The sequence below is a fragment of the Bos indicus genome, chromosome 4 (assembly GCF_029378745.1).
Source record: "Bos indicus isolate NIAB-ARS_2022 breed Sahiwal x Tharparkar chromosome 4, NIAB-ARS_B.indTharparkar_mat_pri_1.0, whole genome shotgun sequence".
NCBI lineage: Eukaryota > Metazoa > Chordata > Mammalia > Artiodactyla > Bovidae > Bos > Bos indicus.
The window spans coordinates 10,520,178-10,546,967 of NC_091763.1; the positions used below are offsets into that span (position 1 = coordinate 10,520,178).

The 26,790-nt window shown below is 39.1% G+C and overlaps 1 protein-coding gene across 4 annotated transcripts in view; it reads right to left on the reverse strand.

Annotated features, from left to right (window-relative positions):
- CDK6 (cyclin dependent kinase 6) overlaps window positions 1-26,790 on the reverse strand; it is a 261,757-nt gene that overhangs the window by 231,297 nt on the left and 3,670 nt on the right. The window lies entirely within an intron of this gene.

The following is a 26,790-nucleotide window of genomic DNA, read 5'->3' on the forward strand; positions in this document are numbered from 1 at the left end:
TTATAGACTTGAAAATGCTTAAAATGGTAAATTTTATGTTATGTATATTTGACCACTGAGGGGGAAAAAGTTAAAAAAAAAAAGTATCTTCTCAAAAAAAGTATGACTGAAACATTCTGTCTATAGATGATTCTAATCCTCAACATTAAGACTGGACAGCTGGGGATCTTCCCCCTAAAAGAATATTTACAAAAGTATGTTTCATATTCTCCCAAGTTTAGCAATGTATTTGAGAATGTATTGAGGACTTCAAAATGTCTTTTTCAAAAAGTAAATAATTGAAGACTATGAAGTGACTCCTCCCTCCTTTGTTTTAATGATTTCTGGTCCATCAGCATTCCTGTTTTTGTCACTGCTTACCACTTTATTGGCATCTTTATAAATATATGCAATGAAATGCAAATGGATATGCACATTTATCCATATGAAAAAGAAGACAGGGAGGGGAGGGGTGGGACTGTGAGTGAGAAAAGAAGAACCCAATGTCCTAAATTGATTACCACTTATCTAGCATATATGTTTAAAGAAGTCAGTTCATACTTTAACACCACAAGGCAAGAGTTTCTCTGGAACCAGATAATGGGCATAGCATACTGGGTATCATAAGGTCAACGAGAAAAACCAATAGGAACTTTACAATGTATGGGACAGACCAAAACCTTGTTTGCATGTCAGGTATAACAACTCTTTTACTCCTATTTTTCTACTGTAAGACCAAAAGCTGGATGAATACAGGATGAATGTACCTTCTGTTTCCCACAAGAGACATAAGATGAAAAGAACAAACAAATGTATGTTTGTTTAGGTTTTGGGCAAGAGGTCAACAATGTAAGATTAAGCATATTGATTTTGTTCATTTTGGAGCCAAACTCATTTTAATTCTCTATGACTCCTTTGTATTTCTAGGTGTGTTTTTTATTTTCCCCCTTTAGCTTCATTTCTTGTGTCTAGTCTAGAGACACCCACTCAGAATCAGTTTTTTGCCATTCTTATTTTGACCTTTCAGAACTTCAGGACACAATTTCCTTAATTTGATCTCTTTTAAATTTGGGGGTTCTTTTTTTATTTTATTTATTCACACACTCTCAGAATTTCCTTCTTCCTCTATATTTTTCATTATTTTATTCTCCATCTAAACTTCCTGCATGTCTCTCACTACTACTACCTCAACATCTCAACTTTTCCCTTCGTAATCTACAAGTTTAAAGAGTAAAATTTTATTATCTAATCAAAGCACAATACCATAGTAACTGTTTCTTCAACAGACATGATACAAGGCCTTTTCTTGCCTGTCATGAATAGCCAAACTGTATAACCAAGTAAACATTTTATTACCTATAATTCCTTACAGTAGGCGCAGTGTTCATCATAACTGTAGTTCATAAAGATTACAATAAAGGATAAATCTTAAAATATTTCCTCAAATATCAACAAAGTAATAAATTATTAGTTTTACTGTTCAATGTAGTTTGTCATATTCTAATTCTTGGAAAATGAAACAGTGCTCAGAAGAGATGATAACCTTCTATTCACTAGGTTTTCTTATTAACTGGAGCACTTGATTCATCAATAAATTATGCAAGTTAACAAAAAGACTCCCTGCTGAAAGTTAAAAAAAACAGTTTAAAAAATCAGAAATCTCAGAAGGTATTTTTCATTTTCAGTGATTATCATGTAGAATTTCCCACTATAGCTCAATACGCAAAACACTCACTGAATCAGCAAAGGATGAGAAAATGCAGAAGAAATCAAAATGTGAGTTTCTGTACTGTGGTGGGCAGGACCAGAAAAGTGGAGTCTTAAGTATATGCCACCCATTCTCTGAGTTCTAGAGCACCATCTCAGAAAATGCACAAGAAAAGACAGGGTTTCCTTTGCTTCTGCCTGTACTGGTCATTATTCTCATATTCTCTGTAATGATTTGTGACGCTTTCTAACACTGTATACCCTAAAGTTGAGTTGGCCAAATAGTTTGGTAGAAATGCTTAGACATGTCTCAAATGATTCACATTAAGCACCTTCTAGAAAGTAAATGTTCTGTAAGTTAAATTTACAATTGACTGGACAGATGTTCTGACTGGCAAAAACTGGGTTTGTCAATTCTGTTTCTCTTCTTCCATTATTTACTTATTTTAGTCATCATCAGAGTGAAATTCCACTTTCAATTTTCCAGTGGCCTGAAACTTTCTGAAAAGCTCATGCTTTGAAACGAAGCTCTTCATGTAATTTCTTAAGTACCTTGAGGCCGGTGGTTAGATGAACAACCAGAACACAACCCGTTTTCAGCTGGTAGGATAGTCAAGAAAACAAAAGTATGTTTCTGGATGAAAGATATTCAAAGGGATACATATTACTGCATATTTTCAGTATGATTATGTAACAAGACGCCACTTCAAAGCTAACTTTTCATTTGGATTACATGTGCAAAAAGGTCAGGGCTGTGTTTTCTGTAGGAGTTTTCACTTTTGCTTATTTGGAAGCAGTTAAAGGGCTAGAAATTCTTCCTATTTAGAAGCCTCTGTAAAGATGGAAATACATAAAGAAACATTTAACAATAAATATTTGTGTCTTAAATACAACATTATTCTTGCTGTGATATAGGTATTACTTCGCTAAAAACCACTTTAATATTGTCCCAAAATCAAGTTTTAGAGAACTTTGTTTATAAACTCTATTATAAATAATAAAAATAGTTTGAAATATTTTTCATAATTTTAAACCAGCTGGTTGTTAACAAGGATAAACTCTCAACCAGGTCCTATTAACTAATGTAACAACACCTCAGGAAAACAGGTAGAAAATGTATTCTAAAATTTTTAAGGTTTTCTGAAATAGTTCATCTTCAGATGTCTTGATATTAATAACTTTGCATGTGTCCGTGTGTGCTCAGTCATGTCGGATGCTGCAACCCCATGGACTGAAGACTGCCAGGCTCCTCTGTCCATGGGATTTCTCAGTTAAGAATAGTGGAGTGGGTTGCCATTCCCTTCTCCAAGGGATTTTCCCAACCCAGGAATCGAACCCACGTCTCCTGCATAGGTGGGTGGATTCTTTACCACTGAGACACCTAGGAAGCCCAAGAATGACTTTAGGGTGTAACAATTTTGCTTAGTTCTAAATATAAAACTAATTAATAAAAACAATTCCTTTTCACTCACATAGTGGGTCTGTTGTGGACTATTCAGAAACTGATGAGGTGCCAATGAACAGATCTATGATTTCTCTCCCTCTCTTGGCCTCTTGGGTCACTAAACCTTTCCAAAGATCGAACTTAACAAATACACAGCAACTGTAGTTTGAACTTCACTTCCTTCCATTCCTGCCCCAGTTACTGGACTGAATACAAGTAATACAAAGACCAAATGAATGATAACATGGCTGCCTTCACTTGAGAAGTAAGGATATATTTATTTACAGCTCAGGGCCAAAGCTACTTCCAATTCAGAACAAAAAAGCATGTAAACCAGTGTAGAGACTAAGGGCTCACACCTAATACCCTAAATTCAGTAAAAACAGAAAGGAAGGCAAGATTTTTTTGATTTCAAAGTTTTGACAGTGAGGAAACCAAAGGTTCCCTGAAACCCTCAGCTGGGACCAAGGTCATTTGATATTATTAGCCGCAGCGAGGCTGCAGAGAGCAACCAGGAAGTGCTGAGTCATCCTGAGCCTGAGTGACACCTCGTCAGCACTTCTGGTGCCAGATTCAGAGGTGAGCCGACTTCCTTTGACCTCTAGCTCTTCCTCCCTTTGCTCACCGGCCTTGGGGATGGAAAACTGACTGCCATCAAGTGGAGCAGCATGAACCCTAACAAACAACACTATTGAACAGTCCCAATTCCATGGCCACTTGCCTCCACATACGTTATTAAAACAACTAGTTGGAAAAAAAAAAAAGTTTTTAATCTAAAAACATGGATATGTTATATATACAGCATTTAATATCTGTCATAATTAAGCAATTATACCTCTAGTTTCTGGTTATAAGAAGATAATCTTCTCCCAAAAATAAAGTCCAGCCTCTATCAGCATGCAGTATATGTCTGCTTCATTTCCCAAAGAGGCCTTTAGCCAAAAAGAGTCCTATGTCCAAATGATTTTTGCGTGACCAAAATACTCGGGGCTCAGTGGCAAAGAATCCGCCTGCCAACACAGGAGATGCAAGAGATGCAGGTTCGATCCCTGGGTCAGGAAGATCCCCTGGAGGAGGGCATGGCCATCCACTCCAATACCCTTGCCTGGAGAATCCCATGGACAGAGGGGCCTGGTGGGCTACAGTCAATGGGGTCAGGAAGAGTAGGACACGACTGAGCAACTAAAACACTTTGTAGTACTACACAAAAACCCTAAGGGGAAATAACACCTGGAGTCAAGGTGACCTTGAACAGATCCTGCAGAAGTTATGAGTCTGTTTCTTTACCTGCACAATGGGACTAACAATCCTCCCCTACCCTCTGTTACAGTAAGAATGAATCTACTAACAGCGCTTAAGAAGTAGACAACTGCCATACAAAAAGGAATAACACATTCTTTACCTATTTAAAAACAAACCAAAACAAAATAAGACCTTGGTCTCAGGCTAGTTTCTATACGTTTGTCAGAAACATTCAATAATTTCATTGCATTTCAACAGCTGGCACCCCAAACTGAGAAGCCACAGAAGATAAACCTGACACCTCCAATAGTAGTTCCTGGGCAATGTTCTGTATGTAGTACTGGGCAATGCAAAAGCATACTTTTAAAAAGGCAATTATATATGAGAAATATTATAACAATACTCTATTGAGAGAGAAAGTCTGAAGTTGATATTAAAGAATCAGTATTAAGCAGTTTCCTCCAGAATCTCCGTTAGGTCTCCAAATACCTTATTCATATTAAACCAACTTTTCCTCAATCATCAGTATTTTATTTCTCAAATGCTACTGAATGTTATACTTGTAGAATATGAACAAAACAAGAAAAGCAAGCATTACTTTTTGCAATATTTGATTGCACTGTAGTATATTATTCGGGTTTCCCCGATGGCTCAGTGGGTAAAGAATCTGCCTGCAATGCAGGAGACAGAGGAGACTGGGCTTTGATCCTTGGGTCAGGAAGAACCCCTAGAGGAGGAAATGGCAACCCACTCCAGTATTCTTGCCTGAAAAATCGCATGGATAGAAGCAGCTAGGCTATACTGGAACAAATAAGCTTTGTGAGCTAGCCAGGGTGGGGTTCAACTGCATTTACAAAGCTGTTTCCACCAAAATCCGTGAGCCCCCAAACCCCGGCTTAGCAGTGGCCTCTGGGCGGTCATCTTTGCAGTCCCTTTACCACCTTCATATGCTTTGATGATGCAGACATGCCTAAAGGGAGATTCACACTCTCCCTACTGCGTGTAAAAACAGAACTGGAAGACTGCACTGCTTCTTGGCCCTTGACTCTCAAAGGAAGAACAAGACTCGGGTGACTACAAGTCTTGAGATTAAAGGCAGAAATGACTCCAGCACTTGAAAATGGCAGAAGACGGAGAAGAACGCACAGTGACAACACAGCTCTGTCAAACAGCAAACATTTATTTGCTGTTGTTCAGTCACTCAGTCATGCCCCTTTGTGAGACATCTATTGGACAGTCCTTAGTATTAATACATCCACTCAATCATTTGGAGTGTTCTGTTTTTTTTTTTAAGGAGAGTGATTTTGTTCAGGAAATAAGAGACTGAACTCGATCAAGTCCTCTTCAAATTCTACTATTATGTGCATCTCTCTTTCTCTCAGAATGATTAAGTCTTGCAGGAATCTCTCAGGTCTGCCTAGTTTTCATGCAGACAGCAAGCCCCAGGCAAATATCATTGTGGTGGTGGTTTAGTTGCTCAGTTGGGTCCGACTCTTATGACCCTATACACTGTATCCCAGCAGGCTTCTCAGTCCATGGGATTCTCCAGGCAAGAATACTGGAGTGAGTTTGCCACTTCCTTCTCCAGGGGATCTTCCCAACCCAGGGATCAAACCCGCAGATATCCTATCAGATATTAATAGTAGCTTCAAGACATGAACTGTTTAATGATGCTTTTGAACTGTGGTGTTGGAGAAGACTCTTGAGAGTCCCTTGGACTGCAAGGAGATTCAACCAGTCCACTCTGAAGGAGATCAGCCCTGGGATTTCTTTGGAAGGAATGATGCTAAAGCTCAAACTCCAGTACTTTGGCCACCTCATGCGAAGACTTGACTCATTGGAAAAGACCCTGATGCTGGGAGGAATTGGGGGCAGGAGGAGAAGGGGATGACAGAGGATGAGACGGCTGGATGGCATCACCGACTCTATGGACGTGAGTCTGAGTGAACTCCGGGAGTTGGTGATGGACAGGGAGGCCTGGCGTGCTGCAGTTCATGGGGTCGCAAAGAGTGGGACACGACTGAGAGACTGAACTGATCTGAATGTAATTGTGTCTCCAAGGGCCCATGTGTACTCTGAAACTTATATTTAAAATGTCAGACTCTAAGTTTTAAATGTAAGATGCCCACATAGTATCTTTCCCCCAAAGACTATATATTACTGAACTGTGGTTCATGAATTTGTTCATGGTTTACCTGATAGACATTAAGCCCCTGCTCGAGCATTTTCAATAACATCTATGAAGTTGATGCCAACCCACAATCTGCAGAATATATTTTCAACTGTCACACTAGCCAGGTGATCAGATGTTCTATCTCAGAATCGAAGGACGCACGTGTGAGATAACTGCCTAGGGCTGGAGCTGCAGGCTTCTGACGGGGAGTAATTTTCTTCCATGAAAGCCACAGGTAAATTCCAAACCTTGGTCTGCATTTTTGCTGTTGTTTAGACTCTCAGTTGTATCCATGGTCTGAACACTTCTTTGGCCATTCCCTATAGTGGCCAAGAAAGCATATGCCATTCACAGTCATTTATGATTTGGGGTTTTATTTCCATATAAAAACGAGGTAATTTTTAAGGATTTAAAAGTCCTTTGGATCGTGTTAGGGTAGTAATTTATCCCTGCCAGAATTAGTTTACTGGAATTCTTAAGTAAATAACCGTGAAGAGGAGATGGAGGTGAAAACCATGGTTGTAGAAAATCTGGGAGAGAAGAGAAGCAATCCTATGTAACACTGCTTGCCTTAAGAAGAGAGAGAGAAAAAAAATTGCACCAGAGCTTTCTCCATTTGAGCAGTCGGTTTTGTTCCCTGACTAGGCTCCCCACATATCTAAGTGCACTGAGTACATTCCCAACTCCGACTGCCAAGTTAAAATGAAAACGTTCTCAGTCTAGAAATGATTGAGGTGGTTTTCTTTAATCAAATTAGAGCGGCCAAATGTTCCTTTCAAAGGTAACTGTCTACTCTGCAGCTGTATGCAAACTACCACATCAAATGAGAGAGGGGGAAAAAAAATAGCGATAGAATTGTGTCCTTACAGTACAGTGCTGGAGGCAAGGGTGGAGAAACAAAAGCCTGAGTACAGCGAAGAATTACACTCACAGTGAGCTTCCAGAAATATGCTGACTTCACAAACTGCGAAAAACTTACTGAAACTTCCAGTGTATAATTAATTATTTTGGGGAGGGGAGAAACACGGTGGGGGAAATTCCCCCTTAAAAACTGCTAAGCAGCAATAGATACCTTGAGTCATTTACCCTAGTGACCAAAGCCTCAATGAGAAACATTAAACGACTTCACAGACACAAAAATCTCATAGACCTTGCTTTTTCACTTCCTGCCTCCATCAAAAAACACACTACAGTGAGTAATCTGGAGTATCCAACAAGCTTCAGTCAAGCTCATAATGATTCATTTAAATGCAAAATAGATTCTTTTAAATCATCAAGACATGGGAAATTCCTGCAAAGAAATTAATTCGTCTTGAGTTTTATTTTTCTCAGTTTGTTTCTCATAAGAAAAACCAGTTGGTTAAAAATCAATATGACATCAAACTAGTTATTGCATGATATGGGCTTTATACTACCTGTTGGCTTCAGGGAGGAATACGGCATGAAAATCTAGAATGATGATGGATTTAGATAGCCAGATGAGACAGGTAATGGAAGAAAGATGATGTTCTTTCTACATTTATCACTCCTTTCTAGATGATTAATTACACTGTCCTCCAAATTAGGGAGTGCAACAATAAACAGCCATACTAGCTACCCAGTTTTTTTTTTTTTTGTTGTTGTTTTTTACAAAAACTAATGGGTATTTAGGGCTATAAGAAAGCAAGAGGGCTGACTTATCCACCTGACACAAACAACTAGGAATTGAACAAACATATGAAACCACCGTTTTCAGATACTGGAGTACAGGAAGCACAGGACTGTGATCCTGGAGACTAGGGAAACAAATCAGGTGCCCTGGACCACCCTGCCTTTACGCCTGGAGGCAGTTTCCAAACCATGGGCACAGGCAAGAGAAACATCCCATGAGGTGCATCGTCTGGATTGAGCAGGTTGAAATCAGAGCTGAGAAGACAAGGCAGCTAAAGTGACTAAAATCCGTGAGACAGAGAACTGAAGAAAAAACTACCTAGAAAAAGAGCTTCCGAAATCTACAAGGGATCTCCTGAGTTCTTGCCTAAATCTGCGCCTGAGGCCAAGCGAAAAACTGCTTCTGAGAAAGAACAATTACCAGGAAGCTGTAAACTGAAAGATTCCTAGAGCTCACACAAAGCAAGAAATCTTTCTAGTTCCACTAACCAGAAGAGTGGAGACCACAAAAGGGTAACGTGGCCTTGGTGGCGGGCCTTACCTAGCCCTCAAGTAAAGTCTACAGCAGAGCAGCTCCCCTCCGCCTTTTGCTGCTGTTGTTCAGTCGCTAAGTTGTGTCCCGCTCTTTGCAACCCCATGGACTACATTTTCCAAAAACTAAAAGTAAGCCTTGGAAGGATCAAACTCAACTGCAAGTAACTTACTGACCCTCAGAACAAAAGTTCAGCATTCTTCAAAAGAATGGAACAAAATCAAGCAGTCAACAATGAAATATTCATAATGTTTGGCATTCAATAAAAAAGTATCAGACATGCATACATATAGGAGAAAAATCAGTCAATAGGAATAGACCCAGAAATAACACAGATTATGGAATAGCAGACAAAGAGCAACTATTATAAAAGTTCTTAAAGATTTAAAGGAAAACATGAACACATGAGAGGAAAATGGGAAATATTTTTTAAAGAGTCAAATAGAACAAGTACCAAGATACACTTTATCTACATTTATTAACACGTCTTAATCAATTTAAAAAGGATAAAATCATATAGCATTGTTCTCTGATCACAACAGAATTTAATTAGACAGGCATTTGAAAAATTCTGTATATATCTGGAAACTTAAAAACACAAATCTAAATAACCCACAAGTCAAAAATTCATCACCAAAACAGGGCTAAAATATTTTGTATCACACGAAAATGGAATCACACTATGTCAATATTTGTGGGAAGCAAATAAAACAACATAAATGCTTATATTAGAAGAGAAGAAAATTCTGAAAACAATGAACAAGGCTACTATTTCAAGAAGCTAAAAAATAAGAACAAATTAAACTCAAAGTAAGTAGGAAAAGGAAATAAAACTAAAAGTAAATATAGTGGAATAGACAATAGACAAATTACAAAGAAAATTAATGAAGCCAAAAACTGGTTTATCATCAATAGAGTTAACAAAAATCTACCTGTATTATCAAGAAAAACAGGGAGAACATACAAATTACTAACATCAGAAATGAAAGGGGAAGACATCACTACAGATTCTAGACATTAAAAAGATAAGAAAATAAAAGAATCCATGCCAGTAAACCCCAAAGGCTAGATGAAACATACAATTCCTTGAAAAACAAGTTACAAAGTGATTCAACCTATATGGCTCCATGTCCACTACAGAAATAAAATCTGAAGTTAAAAGCCGTCCCATGAGGAAAATCCTTGGCTCAGATGATGTCATGGGTAAGTTCTGTTAACTATGTAAGAAGATAAAACTAACGTTACATGAAGTCTTTCAGAGGAGCTAGAAGCACTTAGAAAACTCACTATATGATAACAGGATTACCTCCAAACCAACACCTGAGACGTTATTTAAGAAAGAAAATTAGATAACAATATCCTTCATGAACACAGTTGCAAAAATTCTTAGCAAAATTTCAGCAGACAAAATTGCAAAAGCAACTTTCAAAAAGAAGAAGAAAATAGTTGGAAAACTTACACTACCTGATTTCAGGACTTACTATAAGACTGCTGCTAAGTCACTTCAGTCGTGTCCAACTCTGTGCGATCCCATAGACGGCAGCCCACCAGGCTCCCCCGTCCCTGAGATTCTCCAGGCAAGAACACTGGAGTGGGTTGCCAGTAATCAAAACATCATGGCACTGGCGAAAGTATAAATATATAAATCAATGGAACAGAGCAGAGAGTCCACAAATGGACCTAAATTTATATGGTCAACTCATTTGTGATCAAAGTGCCAAGGTAATTCAAAATGAAGAAGGCGTGGTCTTTTTTAACAAATGGTGCTAGAACAGATGGATAATCCATACAAGAAAAAAATTAAACCAGACTCTTCCCTCAAGCCACACACAGATTTAACCTGAATGTACCACAGACTTGACATAAAAGCAATAACTATAAAATTCTAGAAGAAAACAAGAAAAAATCTATGTGCCTTTGGGGTAAGCAAAGATAGGATACTAAAAAAAACAAAATCCATCAAAGAAAAAAATTATAAACATTGGAAAAATCAAAATGTCCTCTTTGACAGACACCATTAAGAAAATGAAAAGGCAAGCCGGAGACCTGGAGAAAATATCTGCAACACACACACCTGACAAAAGAGTGTTCCACAATACATAAAAAACTCACAATACAATCGGATCATCCAGTTTTTTAGTGGTCAAAATATTTGAATAGATAGTTCCCAAAAGAAGCTAAGAGAATGACCAATAAGCAAATGAAAAGATGGTCAATAATATTAGTCATCAGGTAAATGCAAATTAAAACCACAATGTAGTATCAGTTCGCACTCAACATAGAATGGTTAACAGTAAAAGGATTGACAATACCAAATGTTGAGTAGAAAGCAAATCAAGTGGAACCTTTATACACTGCTGGTGGAAATACAAAATGGTACAACCAGTTTGGAAAAGTTTGGTAGTTTCTTTGAAAATTAAACATATTAATACATTTGCCATACAAGTCAGCAGACCACTTCTAGATACTCGGTTTTAGTCACTAAGTTGTGTCCAACTCTTGCAACCTCCTGAACTGTGGCCTGCCAGGCTCCTCTGTTCATGGGATTCTCCAGGCAAGAATACTGGAGTGGGTTGCCATTTCCTTCTCCAGGGGATTTATCCAGACCCAGGAATCAAACCCGGGCCTCCTGCATTGCAGCAAATTCTTTACCGACTGAGCTACGAGGGAGGCGCTCTAGATATTTACTCAAATGAAACGAAAGCATGTGTCATATCCACACAAAGACCTGTACACGAATGTTCATAGCAGCATGATTCATAATAACTGCAAACTGGAAGCAACACAATTAACCATCAACAGGTGAGTGAATAAATAACGCAAATTACGGCAAATTCATATGAGAAAGAATGTACTACTAATACAGTCAACATGAACCTCAAAAATACCTGTGCAAGTCAGATATCAAAAAACACAATACTGTTTGATACCATGTATGAAACTCTAGAAAGGACAAATAGAATCTATAATGACAAAAAGACAATTAGGGTTGCCAGGGGTTCAGGTAGAGGAAGGAGACTGAATGCAAAGGGGCCTAAGGGAACTTCTGGAGTAATGGAAATGTCTTAGATCTTGACTCTGATGGTAGTTCATATGAGAGTATAAACTTGTCAGACTTCATTAAAAAACACACTCAAAATGGATATCTTTTACTGTTTGTAAATTATATCTCAATAAACTTGATTTTTTGAAAAAAAGCAAAATAATATCCAAATACTGAAGTGAAGTGATAGTCGCTCAGTCGTGTCCAACTCTGTGCGACCCATAGACTGGAGCCTGCCAGGCTCCTCTGTCCATGGGATTCTCCAGGCAAGAATACTGGAGTGGGCTGCTATTCCCTCCTACAGGGGAGCTTCCCGATCCAGAGACTAAACCCGGGACTCCTGCAATGCAGGTGAATTCTTTACCGTCTGAACCGCCAGGGAAGCCCATTCAAATACTACTCAGCATTTAAGGAATCCAGCAACAGGGAAAACAAAAAAGTTAGGAACAAAATACTGACTAAAACAGATAATACGGAGAACTTTTTCAAAATTTAGAGCAATTCACAGACATAGTACAACTATAAAACCAGAATAGAATGTTTATTAAAAAAAAAAAAAAACAAGCAAAGAACAACAACAAAAAAGATAGTTTGAGGTTAAAAATATAACTGCGCAAAGAGTAAATTCAATAGATGTTTGGAAAATAGCACAGATTTCTTTAGAATAAAGCAAAACAAGCCCAAAGGAAAGAAAATAATTAGAAAGTAGAGGAAAAGATGGTAAGAAACATAAAGGCCAATCTGTAAAACTGAACCTTAAGAGACTTAGAAGTCCCAATTGAAAGACTGAATATCTGACGAACAAGAGGGATTCATGAAGAAAGAACAGAACAAATAGGAAAAAGTAACTTTTAAAAACAAAATAAATATGTACAGAAAGATCTCCAGGAATGCCCAGCAAATTCGACTTAAAAAAGCACCACACCCAGTCACATATTTCTGAAGAACACATCCTAGCAGCTTTCAGAGAAAAAAAAAAAAGTCACTAAAAACTAATTAGAAAATCATATCAGTAGATGATTTTTTATTAGTAACACTGAATACAGAGAAAGCAATGTTTTGTGGCAAAAATTGTTCATCCTAGATTTCTACAATCAAGTCATAATCAATTGCGAGAGACAATAAAGATGTTTTCAAACAGGTGAGGATTCAGAAAAGTGTATCTCTCATACACAGTTTCTTAGGGAGTTTCTCACAAACCTACACTAGCAAAAGAAGGGTGTGAACCACTGAAGAGGAAGAGTCAGGATGCAGGAATGAGTAGCTCCAAGTCAGAGGAGCAGTGAAAAAGTCCCAGGAAGACAACGGTTCATCAATCCAAGTAAATAACCAATTCTCAGTAAACCAAAACTTCAGAGAAACTTCAGGAAATCGGGCAATTCAATAGAAATAGATGATATGATGAAATGATTGAAAAGAAAACATTCTGGCTGTGATAAAGGCAAATAGTGTAAGAAAAATAAAAAGGCAATCATAAACTCCAGGAAAAACAAAGTCATGGTCTGAAAAAGCAGTACACTAAAATAGGTGTAATTTTTTTAAAGTGATGTAGAATAAGAAAAGAGAATCCAGATGTCTGTATTTAAGAAAGAAGGACTCTCTCAGCCTCACAGGGTTTTAACATTGGACCTATACCTGAGGTTGCAAAACAATGCAAATATTTAACAACTTTAGCAAAGTAGCTGATGGAAGTTGTGAGGAAAAGTTAGGGAAATAAAGAATTCCTCTCTTACTAAATGTAGACTCAAGAGACACTGCCAAAAGAGAAAGAACAAAAAAAATTATGTTTAAAGATATTATTTTAAATCATCATAAAAAATAAAAATGTCCCTATCAAACCAAAGAGGAAGGAGATTAACAAGGAGTAGTACTGATGAGCTAAATCTTCATCTTTCAGAATAGGAAGTCAATAGTTATTACCTGAAGTTTAGATATTAAGAAATAGAGCATAGCATATTATCTAGATTCACAGAGGAACAACCAGAAGCACCAAACACAGAATTAAAAGAAGTTGTATCTGGGTACTGGGCACAGGGATAGTTGGGACAGGAGCCTTGCTTTTTTATCATATACTCTGCTATAGTAATCACCAAGCATGTATGTCATGATTATCAAGGGGGGAGGCACAAATTCTTTAATACTTTCTAGTAAGAGATGGTGGGCTGCCGTCTATGGGGTCGCACAGAGTTGGACACGACTGAAGCGACTTAGCAGCAGCAGCAGCAGCAGCAGTAAGAGATGGTAGATGTGCCCTCCCCTGAATCTGTGGGGCTTTGAACTCACTTATAACCAACAGAACGTGGCAGAAGTAACCCCACCTGTTCCTAAGGATACTGACTGGCTTGTGGAGCCATGCAGGGCCACAGGAGTCCAGTTACTCTGCAGCCTTGACGCTGAGAGGAAGCTCAGGATACATGGAGTGCATGCTTTGGTCCACAGGCCCCCTGCTCAGGTCTTAGCGTATGTCAACCAGCATGAGTGAACACTAGACTTGTGAATGAAGACATCCTCTCCAAATGAATCAACTCCCTAGCAGCTGTGTCATCACAGGGCATCACTCAGACATCACAGGGCAGAGATCCTACTCTCACTGTGCTGTTTCCCAGCCACCCAATCCTTGAGCCTAAGAAAAAGGTTGTCTCCAGCCCCTAAATTCTGGGGTAACTGACTACACAGCCATATTAATCAGAACAACGTCTTTAAGAGAAAACATAATTACTTTAAGTTAAAAACTACAAATAACCCCCTTGGTATCCTACTTCAGTTACAAGTCCTTGCAATGTATCTGACAGCAGCAGGCTGGGAACACCGCACGCTTTCACTCTACTCTAGTCTATTCCACTGCACGCTTTCACTCTACTCTAGTCTATTCCACACCATTCCACTGCACGCTTTCACTCTACTCTAGTCTATTCCACACCATTCCATTCCTCCCCTTCTTCCTCTTCCGCTTTTTCCTCCTTTTTCTTTTCATCATTACTATTAGCCACAACCAAGTAAGGTCAGATCCCTTGGGTGATCACAGTCAATTGGTCTAAGCAGAGAAGAAAGGTGTTTGGAGCAGCAGCAATGCCAAACAGCAGTACTGGGCCAAGGTTCACGGTGAGATGGGCCTGCGATAAGCACAGCTGTAGGGGCTTACACCAGGACTTTACAGCTCACGCCAGACTCTTCAGGAAACTGATTGTCAATCCTCTCTATAAAATTTCATGACCGGGAGAATCGGAAACTATATCCTAAAATTCCCACCAAAATATCTAAATCAACTCTGCCACAATCATATGACCATTTAAAATATCAGTTAATACTGTTTATGTAAAATTATGTTCATAACTGAATGAAAATATCAGTGGAAAAATTAGTTTAGAGGGAATATATCTTAGTGTCCAGTCTACTTGCTAATTACTAAATTATTCAATAACTCCTAATTACTGTCATAATCCAATTTACTAATATAATTATTAGACTATATAACCTTAAGAGTTTTAAATGCAATACTAATGAGTGAATAGAAAAATAACACAGCTGCTGAATTTGGTGTTAATTTACACTTTTACTGTCATAAAAACTCCTGTAAAAGAGTAATCTTTGCTCACTGCTTAGCTCTTCGGTAAGTCACTCAACAAGTATTTATGTGCCAGATACTGTTCTAGACACTGGGGATAAAAGCAGTGAACAAAAGGGGCAAAAATTCATGTCTTCATGGAGCTTATGTTCTAATGCGAAGCATACATTCTATATTAATTCATGCATTACTTCAAGACATGTGCATGCTAGGCATGATGGACAATGCAATATGGCTAAAATAAGGTGAAGGTGAAGTCACTCCGTCGTGTCCAACTCTCTGCGACCCCGTGGACTGTAGCCCACAAGGCTTCTCGGTCCATGGGATTCTCCAGGCAAGAATACTGCAGTGGTTTACCATTTCCTTCTCCAGGGGGTCTTCCCGACCCAGGGATCGAACCAGAGTCTCCTGCATTGGAGGCAGACGCTTTAACCTCTGAGCCACCAGGAAAGCCCTGGCTAAAATAAGGTACCCAAGAAAAAGGAATCAGACAACTATGCCATTTTATCATTATGGAATTAAAAAGCATGATAGCCTGAGTTTACTTATTCAACAAACACTGGTTATGGTCTTTCTAAACGTACCAGAACTTTAGGCTTCACTAGGTTTCAAAGCTTGAACTCTTAAGAAAATTCAGATTTACGTAAGCATTGCCAGATTCTGTCACTATTTTACATCTCCACCATACAGTATCTCTCACTTCTACCTCAACTTAGCTCACCTTCTGCCATGTTCTTCCCTCCTTTTAATGAGTCTGTGGTCCTTTCAGTTCATAAGGTACATCTCTTAACCATTCTCTGTTGGCCTAATGATGGTTTCACCTCTCAACTTTATCACCTAAGATGGGGAAAAAATTATACCATTTTTCATAAACAAAGATGCTACTCTTGACTCATCTCAAAAGTCCTATTTTTCTCGCATCAGGAATGGGTACCACCAAATCAACCAAGCTTTTTTATAGTTCTCCTGGAGACCAACTCTCCCGTCTAAGTCAACCTTTTGCTCTTTGCAAAACTAACTGGTGTAGTTGAGGACCCAAGAGGCACCATCAATCCTACACGCTAGCCTAATGAGCTTTTGGTTAGAGAAATTACCACTGATTAAATCTCATGGGCTTAAAGGAATTTGTAACAACTAGCAGGATGTCTCAACTTTTCATTTCATCTTAATATGTAAGAGGTATGTTATTTCAAAGGAGGGATGCTGTCCCTGTTCTTTAAGGGGACTTCCATAACTTAAATGTACTTCAGTCCTGATCAGCAACAGGAGTCCTTTCCAGCCCAATCTCTAAATCTTGTCTCTGGGTTTCTTATGGCTCAACAAGAAAACATCCTGTTTTTATCCAAGGCTATTTAATAGCTCCTTTAAGTGATTCTACATGGTTGGAATGTAGACGACATCATCTAAAACTCCCAACTTGAAACCACTCAGCTAGCTTCCTGGTTTCCACCAAAAAGTTTTAAAATATATTGGTCAGAGCCAATAGCCTAACATTTAAAATGCAAAGACATATTCTGTTTTTCTTGTTCTGTTGGTGAATAGGGCTAAGAGTTAATGTTTCCAACTTTACACATTCATACCTTACCTTCTAAAAAGAAAACATTAGGAAAAATACATGTTTTACACTAATTTTTAGGAATACCTAACACAGAAATTATGAGATTACTTAACAAAGAAAGCAAAATAAAAAAGAGACTTCATTAGAGATTAGTGTCCCTGAAAGAGAACTACCTCTTTTCTGTGGATAGATCTTAATGACTTAAACACAGAGTATAAGGAACGAAATTTAAAATGTCCTAAGGTGGTCATGCCTTAAGAGGAGCCTTGGAAAATTCCAGTGTGTGCCATAAAAAGGAATAATTCTGTTTGAGATTTTGAAATAAAAAGAGAAAGAACAAATAATTCCATTCCTCCTTGAGTTAAATTGAACAGTGAACTAAAGTAGATAGCACCACGCTTCCAAAAGTTCTGACAACGTGTTCCTGGGGGCGCTGTGTCCTCAGACCTGCCGACAATAAACCCATTAAAGGACAGGATATTGGGGAAAGGTGATTCCCTGGCGGTCAGTGGTAAAGAACCTGCCTGCCAGTACAGGAGACGTAAGGGACAAGGCTTCGATCCCTTGGTCGGGAGGATCCCCTGGGGGAGGAAATGGCAAACCACTCCAGTATTTTTGCCTGGAGAATCCCATGGACAGAGGAGCCTGGCGTGCTACCACAGGGTTGCAAAGAGTCAGACACAACTGAATGACTTAGCACACAGAAAGATTTCACTTAATTCCATTCCTCCGAAGAGTTCTTCCAGCACAGAAAGCCACATTAGTGGTAAAAAGAAAAGTAAAAGAATTCAAGCAATTAAAATGTATTCAGAGTAACTTACATTCTTATATTTAAAAATGTGCAAATCATTTTCAACTTTTACTGAATGTGTGCACATTTCCTGATGTTAATGTCTTCTCTATAGTATGTAAATTAAGCCCAAGACTGTTAACCATGGGAATTACTTAAATTTTAAAACTCACTTGACTATAAACTATATATGCTGGAGTGAAAAAAATGAAAATTCCTCTTTTCAATATTTATTATTCCCGGGAAACCAAATAAGTATAACCCAATATACAGATCTATTTTCCCTCTTTATTTGACACTCCTTTGTATTAACATTCCTGTGATGGAAATAACCCATATGATCCCTTACTTAATACCTACACCCCCTTTTCATTATTTCATTCATTTGTTCATTCATTCATTTTATTTCCACTGGATGTAGAATGTAAATGGACGTGACCCAATACACACTTTCTGCCTCAAGGAGCTCACCACTGGGGTGTGGAAAGTTAAAAGGGTCAGAAACAGTGGGAGGAGGGGAGATTGGTATTATACCTTACATAATAAGCATAGTAATATACAGGGCAGACAGACATATACTAAGCACCATAAAGGAGGGCTGAGGTTGTTAAGATTCAAAGGAAGCAGAAATTTTATCCAAATGAAGGTATTAAGGACACACACAAGTCAGGAAGCACATGACTAACGGAGGAGAAACAGGGTCTGAAACACATGAAGACAGAATCTGGAGGGTGGAAAATTCTCCCAACCCTCCGACGTATAAAATTTTAAGTGAAGAAACTGGTTTTCATCAGTGTTTGCTCAAAATGGAAATTCACCCGTGTCACAGATAACTTTGATAATTCAACATATGCAATCGTGAACATTGTGCACTAATTTTTTCTTTTAGGATAAGAAAGGTGTAAAATCGAACTTATCAGAATTCCTTTGTTTGTAAGGCACAACCCAACAGCAATACTACAAACAATAAAGAGGACGGTATGTACCCTCCCCCCAAAAAACAGTGGCATTAGAGCTTGGTTCTGAAGGATGCATACACAGTATTTCAACAGGTGCCGGCAGGTGGTACAGGGAGGAGAGCGTACCCTGAGACCAGCTCCCATTAAACACAGCGGGGGCAGCAAGGAGCCCAGGGAGAGGAAATGGACTAGTCAATATCAGTGTAGGATGCAAGCAGGGAACGCGCACAAAGAATACAAGAAAATCCCATCAAAGTTGAAGCTAGGACTAAAGATGAAAAAAACAGTCACAGGGAAAATTTTAAATATCAGTAAAGTATTTGAGTGTTCTTACTAAATAGCTTGGCGTACAGATACAGTCAAAACCAATAATCTGCCAGCATGTATCTTGAGATATCAGTCACTTCAGCATGGGGTCTCTTTGCGACCCCATGGACTGTGGCCCTCCAAGCTCCTCTGTCCATGCGATTCTCCAGGCAAGAGTACTGGAGTGGGTTGCCATGCCCTCCTCCAGGGGATCTTCCCAACCCAGCGATCAAACCAGTGTCTGCTGCATCTCCTGCACTGCAGGCAGATTCTTTACCACTGAGCCACCAAGGAAGTCCTACTAATGTTACATGCAACTCTAAAACGATGAAAAGTTCTCATGTGAGGGGCTTATAATTTAATTTACTCTACTTCATTCAGGACACATATTGGGCAACTAACAGTATGGACCCTGTTATTTATGGATATAAAAGATACAGCCGACCCTTGTCTTCAAGTCAGCAAACATAAAAGCATTAAACTGAAAATACTTTTCTCATTCAAGGGAATGTTTTCTGATACGCAATGCCCATCAGTCATCCTGTTCTGTTAACACTAGATATAAACCTGTTTTTGAGCCTTAGTTATCCTCAGTTTGTATCTACAACTCATGTAACTGAGGAATAAAGTAACTGATTAAAAATCAGGCAATTTTTTAATGCATTTACACAACAGTTCCTACACAGGTCAAAGAGGGTTGAATCAAGTTAAATCTAAAACCCTTTTCAATGAAAAAAAACTCCTGTACTGTGATTCTAATTCTACTGAACTAAAATCCTTTAGGAAGGCTAAATAGGACTCAGTAATTAAAATGGCTACTTGAATGACAAAGTAAGTAGCTGTCCAAATTCAGGTAAACTACTAACTGTTTAATACTGATTCCATCCTAAATGGGCTTCCAGGCGACTGCTGTGTGCGCAAACATACAGATTCCTGCCACATGCTTTAAGCTGCCTTTATTTTGTGATACATAACATACAATGGATTATTATTCAGCCATAAAAAGGAACGAATCTGAGTTGGCTGCACTGAGGTGGATGAGCCTAGAGTCTGTTATACAGAGTGAACTAAGTCAGAAAGAGAAAAACAAATATCATATATTAATGCATATACATGGAATCTAGGAAAAGCGTACTGATGAACCTCTTTGCAGGGCAGGAACAGAGAGGCAGATGTAGGAATGGGCTCGCGGGCACAGCGAGGTAAGGCGAGGGGGCAGTGCGCTGACAGAGTAGCACTGACACGTATCATTCCCACGGGCAACACAGGCAGCTGGCGGGAAGCACCTACACGGCACAGGGAGCTCAGCTGAGAGCTCTGTGACGCCCTGAAGGGGTGGGCTGGGGGTGGGAAGAGGGCTCAAGAGGAAGGGAATATACGGATACTTACGGCTGATTCAAGCTGCTGTATGGCAGAAACTAACACAACACTGTGAAGCAATTATTGTCCGATTAAAAATAATATTAAAAAAAAAATGTTCTTGGGATTTTTCTTGTGGTCCAGTGGCTAAGACTCCAAGCTCTCAAGACAGGGGGGCCCAGGTTTGATCCCTTCTCAGGGAACTGGATCTCACATGCTGATAAATAATATGTGTGTGTGTGTGTATATATATATATATATATATATTTTAAAGGTGCCTTTATTTCACCTTAATGGGGAGCAGTTACATAAGTAGTTGGTAAAACAAAATCAAGCATGGCAACACACAGGTGACACTCAGAACAACTGCCCAGCAGCTCTTACAAAACTCCTCCCTCTGACTGCTCACCCGCCTGCCCCAGTACACTTGGCATCTATAGATCACCAATCAAATGGTAACCTTTATGTAGGCAGGCTTGTCACCAACCACCTGTGTCTATTTTCCATGCGCCTGGAAAAGGCCCCACTTCCAAACACTACCTTCTTGTACTCCCACTCCTCCTGTGCCCAGATTTCATCTCTGCTGTGTTCTAGAACACCAGGAAGCTCATGATTAATTTCCTTCCTAAGAAAACTGAGGAGGACTCCTCTGGGGGTCCAGTGGTTAAGAATTCACCTATCAATGCAAGGGACACAGGTTCGATCCCTGGTCCAGGAAGATTCCATACGCCACAGAGCAACTTAAGCCTGTGCGCCGTAACTCCTGAGTTGGTGCTCTAGAGCCCCTGAGCTGTAACTCCGGGAACCCACATGCCTAGAGCCTGGGCTCCCCAAGAGAAGCCACTGCAGTGAGAAGCCTGCATACAACAATCAGAGAGAAGTTCCCACTCGGAAACTAGAGAAAGCCTGAGCGCAGCGATCAAGATCCAGCGCAGACAAAAACAAATAAATAAACCTTAAAAAAGAAGACTGAGAAGCTTATCTGAGCCTCATGAGAACTAGAAATGGTGTGATTAGTTCAAGAAGCATGGGCAACACATATTTACTTAGGTGTCTAGAAGTTGCTATCCTACCTAATTTTCAAGTATTATAGTGTTTATTTCACTAACTGGGAATTAGATGCCAGGGCCACATTATGAAATAGTTCATAAGCATTTAGATTTTTTTTAACTGTTCTTTGTCTCAAATGAATTTAGTATTATTACTTACTTAACTACATTATTTACCTCTATTTTTACTTAACTATAGCTATTTAAATGATCATAGTTATTACCCAATTTCCTTAAAAGCAGAATGTAATGGATAATCACACTTTTTTACAGATTTACTTCAGTAAGGCATACTGCAAGAATTCAGGAATTTCCCGAGTTGATATGTCATTTATTCCTGGCAAACCATCACCTTTGTCTACATATAGTTCATTTTTTTCCAAACTAGAAATGTACTCACTGGAGTTAACTCTTCCTTCAAACGAAAGAAATTATTTTAAAATTGCTACTGAGATTTTAGAGTACGTCAACAAATTTCAAATGGCATGGCAGGCAAGATGCTTACCTCTGGACTTTAGTTTATCTATAGTACCAAAGGGCTGAAAGGCCTCCAAAGTGTCTTCCAATCCTACTATTAATGAGTTTCCCATCACACAGAGTATTGGATGTTTTATTCTTAAAAAACATTCTTAGGAAATCATTAATAGTGAGACATGATTTTTTTTTTAAGATAATTTTTTTTTTAAATTTTATTTTTAATTGGGAGGATAATTGCTTTACAAGTTATGTTGGTTTCTGCCATACAACAATGTGAATCAGCTATTAAGTATATATATGTGTGTGTGTGTGTATATACACCCTTCCTCTTGAGCCTTCTTCCCAACCCTCATCCCTCTCAGTCGTCACAGATGGCCAGGTCGTGCTCCCTGTGTTATATAGCAACTTCCCACTAGCTATCTGTTTTACACGGGGTAATATATATGTTTCAATGCTACTCTCTCCTCCCTAAAGGTAATTTACTTTTAATAAGGAGTCTGTTTTCACAGATTTCCACTTACCTTTGTTCTAAACATAGGAAAACACCCTAAAAGATACTCAAGTTTAAACAAGTCTTCCTCTTAAGAGCTACTTCCTCGTTGATAGAGAAATTCTAATAGTCCCATAGTGATAACAGTTGTGTGAAAAGGATACAGCGCAATCCACGGCAACAATTCAGCACTACCAAGTTCTTCTGCGGCAACAAGGAATGGAAGAACATCACTATGAAAATGTGTATTTACTAAAGTTCAATAACTTGGGAACTTCTCAAGGAGCTCTCAGAGAATGAAAGACAAAGCCTACTTTTCACATAAAAACACATTTTAAATTCGTGCTTCTCCTGCCTTCCCTGAAACAAGTCCTAATAAATACATTATTCACCCACAAAATAACAGTTTATTCAGAAGGATTCCCATAAACTAACCCACCAGAGGATTCATGTTTATGCAGCAACCAATCATGTATCTTTCTACTCTGTTAATAGGTTTTCCCAGAGAAATCACATTTTTATTCTTTTTATGATATTACTGAGATCATTAAAAAGAGGAAATGGGAAAACTCTCCTTGAATAATAATCGGTGAGCTATATGCATTTTTCCTGGTTTTCTTAAAGCAGTGATTAAATTTGTTAATAGTGATAATTTAACATATTCAGACATCACCAGTTTATTCACTGAAATACTGAGAGTTTTAGATTACTGAACTAGTACTTGAACTTGAATTACTTCTCCTGCTACCCTAACAAATTTCATCCCCGGAGACAACACTGATAACACTAACCAGTATCTCTGTAATGACATGATATTCATGTCTCCAGGTTACGGTGACCATACTATTCCTTCAAAACCAGGGAGAATTATTATTTAAAATCCCCTTGGTTTTTAAACAGTAAGTCCTTCCTAAATCCTTGTTGAGTAAGTGGAGCTCAGATGTTCATATCTATCAATTGCACACCAATGTTGTCTTATACAGATCTCTGTGTATGTCCCTAAAGTGAAATTTAATCCCGCCAAAGCATTTGATTCTGATTAGTGTTTCAGTTATCTAATTATTCAATCAGCAAATTCACAGTAACCAAATTATCACAAATATTAGCTGCTCTAAAAAAAAAAAAAAGGTTAGGTGAGATATAGCAAAAAGTCAATGGAAATAAAGAGAAATGAATTATTAAAAAGATCTAAGAATTGTTCATCCCATGACAAGGTTAAGTTCTGTAAATGTAGAGACTTTTTCAACTTGTTCACTGATGTATCCCCAGCTTCTAATAGTGTCTGGCAAATACTGGGCCCTTGATAAATATTTGGTGAATGGATAGATTGCTGATAAAACATGTTATTTTATCCACTCTGCATACTTAGTTCAGAAGGTAAAACGGGATTCATTTGTGGAGTGCAGAAGCTCTAATATAGGTTCATACTGAAGTCTGATTCTGGCGAAGGCTCCCAGATTTGGAATTACTAACTGTAAAATACAAATAAATTTATATCCCAGACACTGACTGGCTGATCAAGCCTGGGCCGGGGATACATCAAGCCACAGGTAAGCAAGAATTTCAAGTCATTATCCCTGCGCATGCCGGCAGTCCCAGAGCCAGCAACAAGGCAGCTTTTCAGGCAAATCCATCAAATATCTCAAACTTTTGAAAAACTAATGTGTTTATTATGCGTCTTCAAGCTTTGAGGCTTAACTATCTGTGGGAAGGGCCTATAATTATGATCAATTACTTGTGACTTGAAGGCATTTATACAGGCACCTATCTGCCCTTTTAAGAAACCTTTAAAGAACCAGCCACAGGACTGTAAAATGGATCCTCTGGGGCAACAATAAATCACAAGTTTGGGGGCCCAATTCTGACAACTCTCCCTTAGAAGGAAAGAATTTGTCACCTGTCCTTGATTTCCTAATCCTGCCTGAACAATTATCGCCATCATCTAAAATGTGAATTCCTAGTCAAGCTCAGCAAGTCATGGGGACCAGTAATTGCCCCAGGCAGAAGCAGAAGGGAAGAAACAGGAAGGAAACAAATGGAATGGAGATCTGCAGCTCGTGAGGATGACATCATCGATGATTTTCTCAAGTGTCATTGAACTTCATGGCATATGACTGATGGTTTTTTCTGACAAACTATAGGCTCATTATATTCCGAGTAGCTTAATGGTTCCGGAGCTTGTAACGTCTAGGCTTGAGTATGATTCGTCCCTACAGGAAAGGACAGGTGAGCTAATGCCTTACTGGGAACTTCTACCAAGGCAAGCCCCCTGTCCATCCCTCCCCACCCCCCCATCCCCACCGTCAATCTTCTTGAACACAAATAATACTTGGACATCTGAAGCGCTCTTAAATTTACAAACTGTTCATATATACACTATCTCAGTTTCTCCTCACGATTCTTAAGAGGTAGATGTCATCTTTACCACTTAACATGTGAAATAGTTTTAGAAAATGATGCCTTTGTCTTCCAACATATCAGTACAATTTCGACTTATCAATGCAATCTCCTAAAATTTCTCAGTACAGAATCCAAGACATGTGGCTTGGTTAGAAATGTGTAAAGACACACCAAGCTCAAGAAGATAAATCAAGAGAATAAGTTGGATTTGCCGGCACAAGGGCAAAAACAACTTCCCTCTGTTATGAGAGTAAACTGTGCTTTAGGGAAAGGACGGTGTTACACAGGGGTGCCTCCGGAATACCTCGACGATTGGAAGGCCATGATTTTATTCATATACATGATAATCATCCTTAACTGGACACTATCCATAGGTAACAGACAAAATAAAACAAGAATTTTGGACTTAAATTCTAGCGGTGGAATTCACCCTTTGGGAAGTGACTGGGTGGTTCCGCTAGGAAGATAACTAAGTTACAGGGGACAAATGTACCCTTCGCTTTCCTCTCCAGTATCACAAAGACGACCCAAAAGGGTTTCTGTTGTTTTTTCAACAACAACAAAAAAATACACAGGTTATAAAAACCTACTGCTTTTATATATAATCTCATCTTCCTAAATCACTGATTCTTTCAGTCCCTCTCTTCGCTATTGGCTGAAACAGAGGTATATTGGTTCCAAGCTTTACAGCCATTTATTACCTTGTTTGTGTAGTTACGATTCTTTGCTGCCTTCTAGCCTGAGTCCTAACTGTGGCAGGAACAAAGTACCATACAAGTCATCCGGCCTGGGATGAGAGGAGACAAGTCGAAACCTCCCAGGAAGACTCTGTAGACACATGGGCTTCCTGAGTCTATAGAGGGCTTGGTATTTCAAAGGTCAGTCTTGGGTCTCTCCACTTTGGTGACTAATGTTAAATTGTTTGACTTTTCACAAAAATATTTAGCTATGCTTATTTACATAATCTCATCCACAGCACACATACAGTAGTAGATATATATCTGTTGAAAAGAGCCCCTCGACGGATAAGGAGACAGGAAGAAGACCTCAAGACCTCCTTTTTCCAACTTATTATCTTAGACATTGGTTGAGAAAGGTAAAATCACACCCTAATTTGTAGAAGTTTCCGGGCATTCCTTTTCAGCTTAAAACTATGCACCTCTGTTTAAAAAAGAAAAGGATGACACACCACACAATGTCAAACACACAATGGGGAAATTCCAGGATCACTAAGAAAACACCATTATCCAAAGTCACACACACTTTGGTTTAATACTGGTTCCCACACAAGAAACGCGGTAAAAACTGCTGCCTCCCCACCTGGCAGCACAGCCCACCCAGGAAAATCCTGGGCAGGACGTTTAGAATCTAAATATTTCATAACCTGGACTGACTGACTGGAGAAGAAGCCTAAGGACTATGCTCTCTTAGACACACAAAATAATACAAACAGGTAACATATTTGGAAGACATTTTTAAAAGGACACAAACTGGGCGTTGGCACTGAAGTCCTTCATCAGGCATCCTTATCAATATGCAATGTTAGGGAAAAGAAACTGTAGGTGTAATTGACAAAATTATTCTCAAGTGTTTCTGCACTTTCAAACCTCATTTATACTAGGCTATGGCAGAAGACTTTTCTTCCTACTAATTACCACCATACCCTGTTACCTCTCATTCATTCTCTCAAAAACTCCCCTAATGGCCAAGGAAACTACACGGGTGGGCTGGGGGTGGGGGGTGGGGGGCGCCCGTCTCAGGTTGCCTTGTTCTAGCCCCTAAAAGACATCCATCTTTCAGGACCTCTTTCAGGACGAACCGGAGAAAAACACTTAGAACTGGCACAGCAGCGAGGAAGGCTGCGCAGGTCATATTTTCTGACTGGTCTTTTTGCTCGCTGTCTGGCAAGATCACCAGCTCTGGCTCGTGGCTCTGTCGACAAAACTCACTCTCACTCAGTAAGGTCGACGGATGGCGCCATGCCTCCCCCGCCGTCCCCCCACCCTCCCGCACGCGCAGCATCTTCGTGGGGCCGGGGATCCCAGCCCCTCCCCCAGCGCACTGCCC